Genomic DNA, 16,065 nt, shown 5'->3' on the forward strand with positions numbered 1-16,065 from the left:
GCCCCAGAATTCCCCTCTGCCTTCTGTGAAAGAAGCAAGAACCACAGCTCCATCTCTGTCCAGGGACCAAGCCTTAGTTCCCTTTGGGCCCGACATCTCAGTTTAGGATGAATCCCAAAGGGCCCCTGCTGTGTCAGATGCATAGCTGAGATTGGAGTCTGTACCTTCTGACGAGGCAAGAGATAGTTGGAAGAGAGGAAAAAGCCTGAGGTCAGAACTCATGTATTCACCTAAACAGCCCCTTGGTACCTGTTGTTTTCTATCTGAATGGCATCTGTGCATCTTATTACAAGTCCATACTTTTTCCTCCTCAGGAAAATGGCAAGTCCTTCTGCAGATTTCAGAATCATCATGCTTATTCATGGGGATTGGGTAATAGCAATAATGGTAGTGATGAAAAAAACCAGAACTGAGGTATCACCCTCTTTGTTGAAGAGGGTGATGGCCAATGACCCAAGTTCCCATTCGAGGAGATCATGATATGACATGTTCCCAAGTGTCAGACTTTCCTGTGGAAAGCAGTTGTGTTCTCTTCATCTTCCCTCTCCTCTCCTCGTCCTCTCCTCTCCCCCTTCTCTCTTCTGACAGATGGCTCCCTCCAAACTTTGGAGAGTGAACTAGGACTTGGCCCTGTATCAGCCTTTGCTGTACATAGTAGTTAGTCTCTAGGATGGCCTGCGATCTCTTAGTATTCATGTCCTTGTATACTCTTCTCCCATGTTGTATCAGAGTTGATCTGTGCAACCAACAGGATACAACAGAAGTGAAGAAATGTTCCTTCTGATATTTGATTACTTTGAAACTGTAGTATCTCCTTCCTCCCTCCCTCTTCTCCTCCTTTTCTCCCTCTCTGTCATCATTTGCCCTGAGAAATGCCAGTTAGTGCTCTTCCTCCCTCCCTCCATCTCTCTTATCTCTCTTCTCTCTTCTCTTCTCTCTCTCTATCTCTCTCTCTCTCTCTCTCATCATTGCTGTGGGGGAATACATTATAAGGACATCCAGGCAGCCCACACAGAGACCCATGTAGAGAAGAACCAAGCCTGACAACTACATGGGTGATCTTGGAAGCAGGTCTTCCTGGTGACAGGCCCTGCTGACAGCTAGATTACAACTTCATGAGAAACTCAGCCAGAAGCACTTAGCTAGGCCACTTCCAAACTCCTGACCCTCAGATGCCATGAAATAATAAATGCTCATTGTTTTAAACTGCCAAGTTTTGGAGTAATGATTACACAGCAAAGATAACTAGCACAGATATATCCTTTGAGAAAATGAACACCAAGAATCCTGTGGAAATAGTTGTACCTATGCCAATAACTTCCACACGCTTTGTCTCTGTACCAGTGCAGGCAAGAAGAACTGGGTCGCAGGAAACATCATACACGTTGTAGCAGGCAGGACACTTAATGCCATTGGGTACTGAGGATTCCTGAGGCACTGAATGAAGAAAGAAAATTTTCATCTCAAAGAGTAAGCCATAAAAGGAGCTCGAGAATTTATTATCCCCCAACCAAGATCATGCTTATTCCATGATTCCTCCACCCAAAATCAAAATTATTTAAAACTAGGATGGCATGAGGGTGTGTGTGTGTGTGTGTGTGTGTGTGTGTGTGGAGGGGAGTAGGTATTAAGTGGAAAGATAGAGGATCTTATAGGAATTTGGTTTATTTGCTTCTTTCATGAATTGATCCTTTGCCCTGGCTGGAGAAAAATGCTTAGATGCCAGAAGGTAACTTGTGGTCTTAAAAATACTGGTAAGAAATTTTATCATTTCAAGTTTCACATCTAAGTCTTTAATACATTTTAGCTTATTTCTGTGAATGGCATAAAAAGTGGTCTGGTTTCATGCTTTTGTATACATGTAGCTGCCCAGTTTTCCCAGCACATTTTTGGGAGAGACTGCCTTTTCCCCCATTGTATATTCTTCTCTCCTTTGCCATAGATAAATTGACCATACAAGCATGGGTTTATTTCTGCATTCTCTCTTCTGTTCCATTGATCTGTGTCTGTTTTTGTGCCAGTACCATACTGTTTTGATCACTACAGCTCTGTAGTGTATCTTGAAATCTGGGATTGTGATACTTTGAGCTTTATTCCCTCAGGATTGCTTTGGCTACTCAGTCTTTTGTGGTGCAAATTTTACTTTTATTTTCTCTAGTTCTGTAAAAAATACTGTTGTATTTTGATAGGAATTGCATATCTGTAGATTGCTTGGGTAGTATGGACATTTTGACAATACTCGTTCTTCCAGTCCATAACCAAACATTGGAAGTAATTTCACATCATCTGTAGACACATTTTTCTTTATATATCTCCTTTAGCAAAGGAAATAAAACAAATAAACTACTGGGACTACACCAAAATAAAAAGCTTTTGCATAGCAAAGAAAATCACCAACAAAATAAAAAGGCAACCTACTGAATGAAGAAAGATATTTGCAAATTATATATCTTTTAAATATATAATTAAATAATATAATATATAACTTATAAAAAATAAAATATATAAATAATATAAACACTAATAAATTATATATAAATAATATTCTAAATATATAAAGAGCTTATACAACTCAATACCAAAAAAGCCCCACGAATAATCCAATTAAAAAATGGGCATGGAGGGATCCCTGGGTGGCGCAGTGGTTTGGCGCCTGCCTTTGCCCAGGGCGCGATCCTGGAGACCCGGGATCGAATCCCACTTCGGGCTCCCGGTGCATGGAGCCTGCTTCTCCCCTCTGCCTATGTCTCTGCCTCTCTCTCCTCTCTCTCACTGTGTGCCTATCATGAATAAATAAAAATTAAAAAAATGGCATGGAAAAAAAAAATGGGCATGGGACCTGAATAGACATTTTTCCAAGAAAGATATATAGATGGGCCAACGGACACATAAAAAAAGATTCTCAACATCACTAATCATCAGGAAAATGCAAGTTCAAACTATAATGAGATATCACTTTATGCCTGTCAGAATGGCTAAAATAAAAAACATAGGAAATAACAATTATTTGTGAGGGTGCAGAGAAATGGAATCTTTGTGTGCTGTTGGTAGGAATGCAAATTGGGGATAGCCACTGTGGAAAACAGTATGGAGGTTCCTCAAAAAAATAAAAATGGAAATTCCATATGATCCCATAATTTCATTACTGGGGTATTTACCCAAAGAAAATGAAAAACACTAATTGAAAAGATATATGCACCCCTATGTTTTATTGTAGAATTATTTGCAATAGCTGATATATGAAAAAACAACCCGGGTGTCCATGGACTGAAGAATGGTATAAAGAACACGTGATATGTATGTGTGTGTGTGGTATGAATAATAAATTTATTTATTCATTAGAGACACAGAGAAAGAGAGGCAGAGATATAGGCAGAGGGAGAAGCAGGCTCCCTTCAGGGAGCCCAGTATGGGACTCAATCCTGGGACCCCAGGATCACAACCTGAGCCAAAATCAGATGCTTAAGCACTGAGCCACCCAGGCGTGTCTATACAAGAGGATATTACACAACCATAAAAACGGATGAGATCTTTCCATTTCAAATAACATGGATGGATTTAGAGCATAAATGCTAAGTGAAATAAGGCAGTCAAGGAAAAATAAATATCTATCATGTGATTTCACTCATATATAGAATTTTAAAAATGAAACAAATTAGCAAACAAAGGTTTTTAAAAAGGCAAACAAAAACCACTCTTAAATAGCATAAACTGATGGTTGCTAGCAGGTAGGTGGGTGGAAGATGGATTATATAGGTGAAAGAGATTAAGAGTACATTTATCTTGATGAGCCCCGAGCAATATATAGAATTGTTGAATCGCTGTATTGTACACCTGAAACTAATATAATACTGTATGTTAATTATACTTCAATAAAAAATACTGTTGAGAGAGTTAAGAAATAAATAGGCAAGGACAAACACTTTTCAACTGGAATGGAAAAGCAAACAATTTAAACCTACAAACTCATACTTAGTGTAAATCCTGAGGACCCATCCCAGCCGCCCAGCTGCCATTCAGTCTTCCTTAAAAGAAGGGCTTGTGCCTATCCCTTCACAGGAAGGAAAGACAGTCAGTGAGGAAAATCAATAGGCAGCTCAGAAGCAGAGAGACAGGTCGTAGGAAGGTACTTAGAAGACAGACATAAGGGATCCCTGGGTGGCGCAGCGGTTTGGCGCCTGCCTTTGGCCCAGGGCGCAATCCTGGAGACCTAGGATCGAGTTCCATGTCGGGCTCCCGGTGCATGGAGCCTGCTTCTCCCTCTGCCTGTGTCTCTGCCTCTCTCTCTCTCTCTCTCTCTCTCTCTGTATGACTATCATAAATAAATAAATTTAAAAAAATTAAAAAAAAGACAGACATAAGACAATGGATTGGGATAAAGGATGGGAAGGGAGGGAGAGCAGAGATGTGTTGGCACTCACCTTGGAAGTCCCCTTGGTTATAGAGCTCATCTTGGCAGCACTGGTAGTTTTACCTGAATGTTTTATTATCTCCTAGTGTTGCTGAGAAGGTCCTTGGGACACACTTGCTTGAAGAACAACCTTCTCCTCAACATATTGTAAGAGCTTCCCTGTACAGAAGCAACCCCAGAAGGAATTTCCCCTTTGAACCATAGAGAGAGCGATGCCCAAATGGGCTACCATTATTAAAGGATTCTGTGCTTCAAATCCTTTTGTCTTTAGTCTTTCCACTTCTCAAGGAGCCCTTCTGCATTGGTCCATGGAATAAACCAGTGGAGGGATGGTTTGTTAGCACTTGTTAGAATGGGAGTGTCATACTTCAATGAGGTGATGCAGAACAAGGATTGTCCAGTCTTTTTACCAGTGTCTCCCACCCTGCCTCCTCCCACCACCCCACACCCCCAGTCCTATCTGGGTAGAATTCAACATAAGAAAGTAGGGTAAAATAGAAGATGCACAGGAAAGCTCCAGCTGGCACCAACATCAGCACTTGTCTGATCTAATCTCTGATTCCTCAGATGAAGAATCTGAGGCTCAGAGAAATGCAAAACTTGGCTAAAGTTGACTGAGAGGTGATGTGGGTCTCCTAATTTTGTCTCGTGCCTGTTGCCTCCACCACCAACTGCTCTCAACATCAGGAGAACCACAGAAAGCTAGCTCTATCTGTTGCTGCCCTACCTCCCCAGTTCTTAGAGGAATAGCCAAGGGCTTGCTCGTGAAAAGAAACAGGGTCTGAGAGAATGTATTAGTATCTTCAGAGATTCACTGACACTCTGTTAGGGTAGAGTATACTTCCTTGTCTCACTGACAATAGACATGGTCATATGATTTGCTCTGAATACTAAAATGTGAGCAGAAATGTGTATTCTATGTTCCAGCAGAAGCTAGGGTATACTTGGAGTATGGTTCTCTCTATCTCTCTTCATTTTTTTATTGTGGTACAATGCATATAAGGTAAAAAAAATACTATCTTAAAAATTTTTAAAGATTTACTTATTTATTCATGAGACACACACACACACACACACACACACAGAGACAGGCAGAGATACAGGCAGAGGGAGAAGCAGGCTCCATGCAGGGAGTCCAATGTGGGGCTTGATACTGGGACTTCAGGATTATGCCCTGAGCCAAAGGCAGATGCTCAACAGCTGAGCCACCCAGGCGTCCCTATATTAAACATTTTTAATTGCACAGTTCAGTGGTGTTAATCTCCATGCTCTTTCTTCCCTCCACCATGACACCCAGCAATTCTTTAGAAAGCATCTTCTCCATCAACTTGAGTCCCAGGTTAATATGATTTAGAGTAGACATGCGGCTGACCCAGATGGTGTGAGCAAGAAATAAATCTTTAATTTTGTAGCTTTCTGACACCTTGGAGTCACTTGGTATAGCAGCGGTACTTAGCCTCTTAGTACTTAGCAGTACTTAGCCTGGCTGATACCAGGATAACACATGGCTGTCATCTCTAACTTGCTGTCCACCCTGCTGGCTAAAGACCATGAAGTTTCCATGCAATAGCATCTGACTTACAACTAAGTAGAAGAAAGTGTTTCTAGCTTCTAAAATCTCAAGGTGAAGGATGCAGACCAAGAATAAAAACATCTGAAAGCAAGGGCAAATGTATACAACTGAACATGTGCTTTCATTGGCACAGGGCATGCTCAAATGGCCTGATCTTCTGCCTTGTTGAGAATGGATTTTCCTCGGATGTGAGTCTTTGAAACAGGGTGTCACAGCCAACTTTCTCATTCTAAAGAGAAAGATAGAAATGAAGAGAAGCCAGGGCAGAGGGAAACATTAGTTCTTCAGTCACTGACTATCATTTCAGGCAGGGAATTTTATTACTGTCTACCCCTAAAAACACGTAGGAAGACACAGACCAAAGAGATGTGATGGTGTCAAGTTGTCCACCCCCAGCCTGGGGCCACCCAATGCTTGCACAATCCCTGGTAGCCTGCCACCCAAGAGTACAGGTTCTTTGAGTGACCAAGCCCTCTGGTCACTGGGCCTGACAAGGGACAGATGGTGTTTGTACTTCTTCCAAGGATAGACTATGTCATGCTTAGGCGGAGGAGGAAATAAAAGCTTCATAAACACACTCAAGCCCTCTTTATGGTATTCACTTATATACCTGGCAGATGTCCAACTCATCAAAATTCCACCCTTTTCTGAACATGTCAAATGGCCAAAGTTAGGTCGAAGTTTGAGAAGGCAGAGAAGGGTCTGGAAGTGATAGAATTGGGTTGAGCACAGGCAGTGTTCATGGTGGAACCCACCCTGGAGAAAGACAACCAGTTACTCATTTCCCCCTCAATTTCTGGCCCTTGATGTACTCACCAATATCTATCATATCCCTTCTAAGAACCTGGGCCTAAGGGAAGTATAAAAGCTTACAGTTTTTTTTTTACCTGGATTCTGGAGCCAGAGTGCCTAGGCTCAAAGCACCTAGAACAATGCTAGCATGACTAGATTTGAATAAAGTTTAGCTATAGCTGCTGCTATAATGCTCTCACTCGTCACTTTTCATAGAGCTTGTAATTCAAGAGCACAGATAGGCAGCATTTTTCTGAACCTGAGGCTTGGAAGATAAATGGGATTCAGGTAAGATTCATGTAAGCCTGTGAAAATCCCACTCCCTGAGGCCTAGAGGGAAAATGAAAAGGCAGTTGTCATGTGGAGAAACCACCAATACCAAGAATGAGGGTCCCAACCCTGAATCCCAGATTTTTGGTTATTTCAAGAGGTGGGGATGGAACTCCTCAAAAGCCAGTCTGGAGAGCTAAGAGTAAGGTGTCATCCTGAGGCCCACCACTGTTCATCTGAGACGTGGGCAAGTCAGAGTAAGGATGTACCGGCAGGTGGCCTGATAACAAGAAGTAGGGCTGCAGGTCCTGATGTGCAGGGCATTGTGCACAACATTGTGATGCTCAGACAATCTTGCCAGTAAACCAGGGGAGGTAAAGGTTATGTGCAGGTCTGGGTGGGATTCTTGGCCCAGCATAGGGATGCTTCCCTGAGACCACTGCTCAGTGAGAATCAAGACTCTACATCCAGCTGCCATGGGATCATGAAAGGAAATGACTATAAGAAAATGTCACCCTAACTACTTCTTACTACCAGCTTAAAGCACTCTTCCCCACTCACTAATTCACAGGACCAGAAGGTATTTTCTAACCCCATACGAACATGTAATGGGCAGAACATATAAGGGTGAATGAAAAAGAGTTAGGATGAAGATATGGAAGTTTTCCAGTTAACAAAATAAGCCTAGAAGTCAAAAACTAGAAAGTTTCATGTGAGGGCTATGAATGAAAGTTTGGACAGGGTGGTGTGTGTGTGAAGGTGTGCAGCAGGGAGGCATCTTGGGTTCAAATTATGAAGGTAACTGTCTTGGTTTCTTAGGACTACCATAACAGAGTGCCACCAACCAGGTAGCTTAAACAACAAAAATGTGTATTCTCACAGTTGTGGCATCTAAAAGTCTGAACATGGAGCCAGCAGGGTTGGCTCCTTCAGGAGGCTGTGGAGAAGATACTGTCCCATGCCTTTGTCCTGGCTTCTGGTGGCTGCAGCAATCTTTGTCACCCCTTGGCTTATAGACACATCACTCTGATCTCTGCCTCCATCTTCACATGGAGTTCCCTTGTGTGTCTCCCTCCTCTTTTTATAGGGATAGGGACACTAGCCGTATTAGGTTGGGGCCCACATTATTTCAGTATGACCTCATTTAACTGATAACATCAGCAATGACCCTATTTCCAAATAAGATCATATTCTCAGGTATCCAGGGCTTAGGACTTCAATATATCTCTTTTGGAGGTGCAATCAAAGTCATAACAGGAACAGAAGCCCTTGGATTCCCCCCTCTCAGTGCCCCATTCCTTCTACCTGGGTCCCTCTAACTTTGTCCTTTCATGTGTCCATCCAAGTGGCTAGCACTGCTCTCCTCAGGGACACTCTTTACTGTCTGAAAGCGGTCCATCTGAGAGTGGAAATTGGGACAGCCACTATGGAAAACAGTAGGAAGGGTCCTCAAGAAACTATAAATAGATGCACTTCTGGATATATAACTTAATGAAACAAAATCACCACCCTGAATATGTCTACACCCCATATTCATCACAGCATTATTCACCATAGCTAACCAATGGTAACAACCTAAGTATCTATCAACAAATGAATGGATGAAGGAATACTATTTGGCCATAAAGAAAATCTTGCCATTTATGACAACATGGATAGACATTGGAGGAATTATGCTAGGTGAAATAAGTCAGAGAATGACGAACACTTATAATCTCACTTACATAATAATTGATAGAAACAGAATAGATTGGTGCTTACCAGAGATAGAGGGAGAGTGTGGGGGCATACTCCTTAGTTTTGTGATCTTGGGGCTAAATTTATCCTTTTCTTTGAAAAACTTGTCATGCCCTGTCTTCCATTTTAAGTACCATCTTTATGGATAATGATCATTACAAAGAATACATGTTTGTTGCAAAAAAAACCCTCAGAATGTAGAAGTATAGAATAAAAAGTGGAAGTTACCTGCCTTCTGGTGGCTTCTACATCCTGTGATTGTTTTCTGAGTGAGGATGTTCCAGGGTGTAGTCTTCCTGAGGCAACAACTGTTCTTGTAAACTGTAGAGAGGTAGTTTAAGGAAGTGGGTTTATGGATGAACATAAGATTCATCCCTAACTGGGTTCAAATTCCTACCCCTTCTGTTACTAGCTCTTCCAAAGTGGATGTTATTTCAGCTTTCCATGCCCCTCTTTATCTTTAAGCTACAAGATGATCATGGTAGTAGTCCCTATATCATGGAGTTGCTGTGAGAATTAAGTGATTTCACAAACATGGTAATTCTTGGCTACTTTTATTATTGTTTTGTATCTTCCTGCCTACTGGAGGTCTTTGAGCCAAGGAATAATGAGATAGTACAAGTTCAAGAATGTAAATTAACCAACGAAAAGCCCAATAAGGATAATAGCACTGTCTCTGAGGTGTGGATGGAAAACGTAAAAACAATTTAAAAATTAATTTTTCCAGCTTTATTGACATATAAATGACATGTAATATTGCATAAATGTAAAGAATATAACAGTTTAAAAATATTTTTATTTAAATTCCAGTAAACAGTGTACTGCATATTAATTTGAAATATATATATATATATACTGTGAAATTACTACAATAAATTTAATTAACATCCACACCTCACATGGTTACAAATTCTTTTTCTTGTGATGTGAACTTTTAAGGTTTACATTCTTATCAACTTTCAAATATATAATATTGTTAACTATAGTCACCGTGCTGTGCACTATATCCCCAGACCATTTCATAGGTTGCCTTTTAGTTTTGTTGATGATTCCTACACTGTGCAGAAGCATTTTGTTTTGATACAGTCCGAATAGTTTTACTAGTTTCAGAGGCAGAGCTTAGTGATTCATCAGTTGCATATAACATCCAGTGCTCATTACATCATGTGCCTGCCTTAATGTCCATCACCCATTTACCTCATCCCCTCACTCCCCTCCCCTCCAGCAACCCTGTTTGTTTCCTAGTGTTAAGAGTCTCCCATGGTTTGCCTCCCTCTCAATTTTCATCTTATTTTTCCTTCCTTTCCCCTATGTTCATCTGTCTTATTTCTTAAATTTTACGTATGTGTGAAATATTATGGTATCTGTCTTTCTCTGACTGACTTACTTCACTTAGCATCATACCCTCTAGTTCTAGTCACATCACTGCAAATGGCAAGATTTCATTCTTTTTGATGGTTGGGTAATATTCCATATTATATCCATATATATTGCTTCTCCATTCACCTCTCAATGGGCATCTTGGCTCTTTCCATATTTTGGCTGTTGTACGCACTGCTGCTATAAACATTGGACTGCTTGAGCTACTTTGAATAACTATGTTTGTATCCTTTAGATAAATACCTAATAGTACAATTACTGCGTGGTAGGATGGTTTTATTTTTCAGTTTTTGAGGAACTTCCATTCTGTTTTCCACAGAGGCTGCAAAAGTCTGCATTCTCACCAAGAGTGTAAAAGGGTTCCCTTTCTCCACATCCTTGCTAACATCAGTTGTTTTCTGTCTTGTTAATTTTAGCCATTCTGACTGGTGTGAGGTGGCATCTCATTTTGGCTTTGATCTGTATTTCCCTGATGACAAGTCACGTGGAACATTTTCTCATGTGTCTGTTGGCCATGTGTATGTCTTATTTGGACAAACGTCTGTTCATGTCTTCTGTCCATTTCTCAACTGAATTTTTTGCTTGAGTTTGATAAGTTCTTTATCGATTTTGGATACTAGCCCTTGACCTGATAAGATCATTGCAAATATCTTCTCCCATTCCATAGTTGCCTTTTAGTTTTGTTGGTTTTTTCCTTTACTGTGCAAAAATTTTTATCCTGATGAGGTTTCAGTAGTTCACTTTTGCTTTTGTTTCCCTTGTCTCCAGAGACATGTCTAGAAAGAAGTTGCTGCGGCTGAGTTCAACAGATTGCTGCCTGTATGTATTCTCCACTAGGATTTTGATGGATTCCTGTCTCACATTTAGGTGTTTCGCCCATTTTGAGCTTATCTTTGTGTATGGTGTAAGAAAGTGGTCCAGTTTCATTCTTCTGCATGTGGCTGTATAATTTTCCTAACACCATTTGTTGAAAAAATGTCTTTTTCCACTGGATGTTCTTTCCTGCTTTGTCAAAGATTAGTTGACCGTAGAGTTGATGGTCCATTTCTGGGTTCTCTATTCTGTCTCATCGATATATGTGTCTGTTTTGTATCAGAACCATACTGTCTTGATGATCAGAGCTTTGTAATACAGCTTGAAGTCCAGAATTTTGCTGCCTCCAGCTTTGGTTTTCTTTTTCAACATTACTTTGGTGATTTGAGGTCTTTTCTGGTTTCATACAAATTTTAGGGTTGTTTCATAGATCAATGGAACAGAATAGAGAATCCAGAAGTGGAACCTCAACTTTATAGCCAAATAGTATTCGACAAAGGAGGAAAGACTATCTATCCACTGGAAAAAAGACAGTCTCTTCAATAAATGGTGCTGGGAAAATTGGACATCCACGTGCAGAAGAATGAAACTAGACCACTCTCTTGCACCATCCACAAAGATAAACTCAAAATGGATGAAAGATCTTAATGTAAGACAAGATTCCATCAAAATCCTAGAGGAGAACACAGGCAACACCCTTTCTGAACTTGGCCACAGTAACTTCTTGCAAGATTAATCCATGAAGGCAAGAGAAACAAAAGCAAAAATGAATTATTGGGACTTCATCAAGATAAGAAGCTTTTGCACAGCAAAAGATACCATCAACAAAACTCAAAGACAACCTACAGAATGGGAGAGGATATTTGCAAATGACATATCAGATAAAGGGCTAGTTTCCAAGATCTATAAAGAACTTCTTAAACTCAACAGCAAAGAAACAATCCAATCATGAAATGGGCAAAAGACATGAAGAGAAATCTCACAGAGGAAGACATAGACGTGGCCAACAAGCACATGAGAAAATGCTCCGCTCACTTGCCATCAGGGAACTACAAATCAAAACCACCATGAGATCCCACCTCACACCAGTGAGAATGGGGAAAATTAACAAAGCAGGAAACCACAAATGTTGGAGAGGATGTGGAGAAAGGGGGACCCTCCTGCACTGTTGGTGGGAATGTGAACTGGTGCAGCAACTCTGGAAAACTGTGTGGAGGTTCCTCAAAGAGTTAAAAATAGATCTGCTCTATGGACCCAGCAATTGCACTGTTGGGGATTTTCCCCAAAGATACAGATGCAATGAAATGCCGGGACACCTGCACCCCGATGTTTGTAGCAGCAATGTCCACAATACCCGCACTGTGGAAGGAGCCTCGGTGTCCATAGAAAGATGAATGGATAAAGAAGATGTGGTTTATGTATACAATGGAATATTACTCAGCCATTAGAAATGACAAATACCCACCATTGGCTTCGACGTGGATGGAACTGGAGAGTATTATGGCTGAGTGAAATAAGTCAATTGGAGAAGGACAAACATTATATGATCTCATTCATTTGGGGACGATAAAAAATAGTGAAAGGGAATAAAGGAGAAAGGAGAAAAAATGAGTGGGAAATATCAGAAAGGGAGACAGAACATGAAAGACTCCTAACTCTGGGAAACGAACTAGGGGTGGTAGAAGCAGAGGAGGGTGGGGGGTGGGGGTGATGGGCACTGAGGTGGGCACTTGACGGGATGAGCACCGGGTGTTATTCTATATGTTGGCAAATTGAACACCAATAAAAGATAAATTTATTTTAAAAAATTTTAGAGTTGTTGGTTCCAGCTCTGTAAAAAATGCTAATGCTGGCAGCCCAGGTGGCTCAGCGGTTTAGCGCCACCTTCAGCCCAGGGCCGGATCCTGGAGATTCGGGATCCAGTCCCACGTTGGGCTCTCTGCATGGAGCCTGCTTCTCCCTCAGCCTGTGTCTCTGCCTCTCTCTCTCCCTCTCTGTGTATCTGTCATGAATAAATAAATAAAACCTTTTAAAAATTGGTATTTTGATAGAGATTGCACTGAATGTGTAGGTTGCTCTGGGTAGCAATAGACAACTTTTGGGGTAGCATTAACAATATTTGTTCTTCCAATGCATGAGAATGGAATGTTTTTCCTTTTCTTTATGTCTTCCTCAATTTCTTTCATAAGCATTCCATAGTATCCAGAGTACAGATCCTTTACCTCTTTGGTTTATTCCAAGGTGTCTTATGGTTTGGGGGACAATTGTAAGTGGGATCCATTCCTTCATTTCTTTCATCCGTTCATGTTTAGTGTATAGAAATGCAACTGACTTCTGTGCATTGATTTTATATTCTGCGATTTTGCTGAATTCCTACATCAGTTCAAGCAATTTTGGGATGGAATCTTTTGGGTTTTCTATATAAAGTATCATGTTGTCTACAAATAGTGAAAGTTTGACTTCTTTGCCAATTTGGATGCTTTTTATTTGTCTGATTTCTGAGGCTAGGACTTCTAGCACTATGTTGAACAGCAGTGAGAGTGGACATCCCTGTCTTATTCCTGACCCTGGAAGAAAATCTCTGTTTTTCCCTGTTAAGGATGATATTCACTGTGGATTTTTTGTATGGCTTTTAGGATACTGAGGTAAGTTCCTTCTGTCTTTATACTGCAGTGAGTTTCAATCAAGAAAGAATGCTGTATTTTGTCTTTTATTAATGTTGTGTATCATGTTGATTTGCAACTGTTGAACCACCCTTGCATCTCAGGAATAAATTCCTTTTGGTCATGGTAAATAATCCTTTTAATGAACTTTTGGATCCAATTTGCTACTATCTTGGTGACAATTTTTGCATCCATATTCATCAGGGATCTTTGATCTGTACTTCTTTTGGGTGGGGTCTTTATTTGGTGTTGGGATTGATGCTGGCCTCATAGAATGAGTTTGGAAGTTATTCTTCCATTTCTAGTTTTTGGAACAGTTTCAGAATAGGTACTAATTATTTAAATGTTTGGTGGAATTCCCCTGGGAAGCCGTCTGGCCCTGGACTCTTGTTTGTTAGGAGACCTTTGAGATCTGATTCAATTTCTTTGCTGGTTATGGCTCTGTTCAGATTTTCTATTTCTTCCTGTTTCCGTTTTAGTAGTTTATATATTTCTAGGAATGCATCCAAATTGCCTAATTTGTTGGGATATAATTGCTCACAATATTCTCTTATAATTGTATTTCTTCAGTGTTGCTTGTGATCTCTTTTTCATTCATGATTTTATTTCTTTGAGTCCTTTCTCTTTTCTCTTTTTGATAAGTCTGGCTAGGCATTTATCGATTTTATTAATTCTTTCGAAGAATCAGCTATTAATTTCATTGATCTTTTCTGTTTTTTCCCCCATATCATTGCTTTATGGTCCACTCTATTATTTTTCTTCTCCTGCTAGATTTAGGCTTTATCTGTTGTTCTTTTATCAGCTCCTTTAGATTTCAGGTTATGTTGTGTCTTTGCAACTTGTTTCTTGAGAAAGGCCTGTGTTGCTATATACTTTCCTCTTAGGACCACCTTTGCTGCATCCTCATAGTTTAGGGGACATGTCTAGAAAAATGTCGCTACAGGAATACCAGAGAAATTGCTCTCTTCTAGAATTTTTATACTTTCAGATCTCACAATTAGGTCTTTGATACATTTTGAGTATATTTTGTGTATGGTGTAAGAAAATGGCCTACTTTCATTGTTTTTGCAAGTAGCTATCCAGTTTCCCAACAGCACTTGTTGAAGAGACTTTTTCCCATTATTTTTTCCTGCTTTGTCAGAGAGTAAATGATCATATAATTATAGATTCTTTAGTGTTGTTTTATTAATCTGTGTGTCCATTTTGTACTAACAGTATACTTTCTGAGTTACTACAGCTTTGTAATAGAACTGGAAGTCTGGAATGTGTTACCTCCTGTTTTGTTTTTCCAAGATTGCTTCGGCTGCTTGGGGTATTCTGTGGTTCCATATAAATTTTAGGATTGTTTTAGCTCTGTGAAGAATGCCGGTGATATTTTGATAGGAATTGCATCCAAAGTGTAGATTTCTTTGGTTGGCATAGACCTTTTAACAGTATCTGGCCTTTTTTTTTAAATTTTTTAAAAATTTTTATTTATTTGTGATAGTCACAGAGAGAGAGAGAGAGAATGAGGCAGAGACACAGGCAGAGGGAGAAGCAGGCTCCATGCACCGGGAGCCCAACGTGGGATTCAATCCAGGTCTCCAGGATTGCGCCCTGAGCCAAAGGCAGGCGCCAAACCGCTGCACCACCCAGGGATCCCAGTATTTGGCCTTCTAATCCATAAGCATGGAATGTCTTTCCAATTGTGTCATCTTCAACTCTTTAATCATTGTTTTATAGTTTTCAGAGTATAGGTCTTTTACCTCTTTGGTTAAGCTTATTCCTAGGTATTTTAATATTTCTGGTTCAATTGTAAATGGGATTATTTTATTAATTTGTCCTTCTGCTGTTTCATTATTAGTGTATAGAAATGATACAGATTTCTGTGTGTTGTTTTTGTATCCTGTGACTTTACAAATTTATTTCTCAGCTATAGAATGTTTTTGAAGGAGTGTTTAAGGTTTTCTGTGTGTACTATTATGTCAACTGCAAATAGTGAAAGTTTTACTTCATCCTTGCAATTCCGGATGCACTTTATTTCTCTTTGATGTCTGATTGCTGTGGCTAAGATTGAGAGATAGGGAGGGAGACAGGGCCAGGCCAGGAGGGACAGAGAGTGAGACCGGGAGGGAGAGACAGAGACCCGGACGGAAGGACAGGGAGGGAGACACAGAGCCAGAGAGAGGCTTCGTGCCTCCATGAGCAGGAGTCCCTTGGGACTGAGCGGGGGCTCAAGGCCTCAAACCCAGCGCCTGACCAGACTACCCGGCAGAGGCATAGGCATTCTCCACTCCGCTCTGAACTCCGCGAAGGGCGGGCCTCTGTGCGGGGGGCGGGCCCAGGGGCGGGAGCGGGGGTGAGGCCACAGGGTTCCAGGAGCTTGCCCCTGCGCCTGACCCCGAGCGTGACCTGAAGGGGGCCGCGGCTGGCCGCAGGAGGAGCTG

At 40.8% G+C, this 16,065-nt stretch overlaps 2 long non-coding RNA genes across 3 annotated transcripts in view; one reads left to right on the forward strand and one right to left on the reverse strand.

Moving 5' to 3' along the window:
• Positions 1 to 369: 369 nt before the first annotated feature.
• The window catches only part of LOC119878544, a 73,236-nt gene continuing 57,540 nt past the window's right edge, over positions 370 to 16,065 (reverse strand). Inside the window, exons 3-6 of one of the 2 annotated variants that reach the window (XR_005386992.1) lie at positions 9,012 to 9,104; positions 4,422 to 4,570; positions 1,306 to 1,437; positions 370 to 736 (exon numbers count right to left, since the gene is read on the reverse strand). This is a non-coding gene — a long non-coding RNA (uncharacterized LOC119878544). Of the gene's footprint in view, positions 737 to 979; positions 1,438 to 4,421; positions 4,571 to 9,011; positions 9,105 to 16,065 lie in introns of those variants that run through there. The other variant, XR_005386991.1, reaches the window with a different exon arrangement.
• The window catches only part of LOC119878545, a 70,051-nt gene continuing 55,333 nt past the window's right edge, over positions 1,348 to 16,065 (forward strand). The window contains exon 1 of the long non-coding RNA XR_005386993.1: positions 1,348 to 1,470. This is a non-coding gene — a long non-coding RNA (uncharacterized LOC119878545). The remainder of the gene's footprint in view (positions 1,471 to 16,065) is intronic.

This window comes from Canis lupus, unplaced genomic scaffold (assembly GCF_011100685.1).
Source record: "Canis lupus familiaris isolate Mischka breed German Shepherd unplaced genomic scaffold, alternate assembly UU_Cfam_GSD_1.0 chrUn_S1710H1904, whole genome shotgun sequence".
Lineage (NCBI taxonomy): Eukaryota > Metazoa > Chordata > Mammalia > Carnivora > Canidae > Canis > Canis lupus.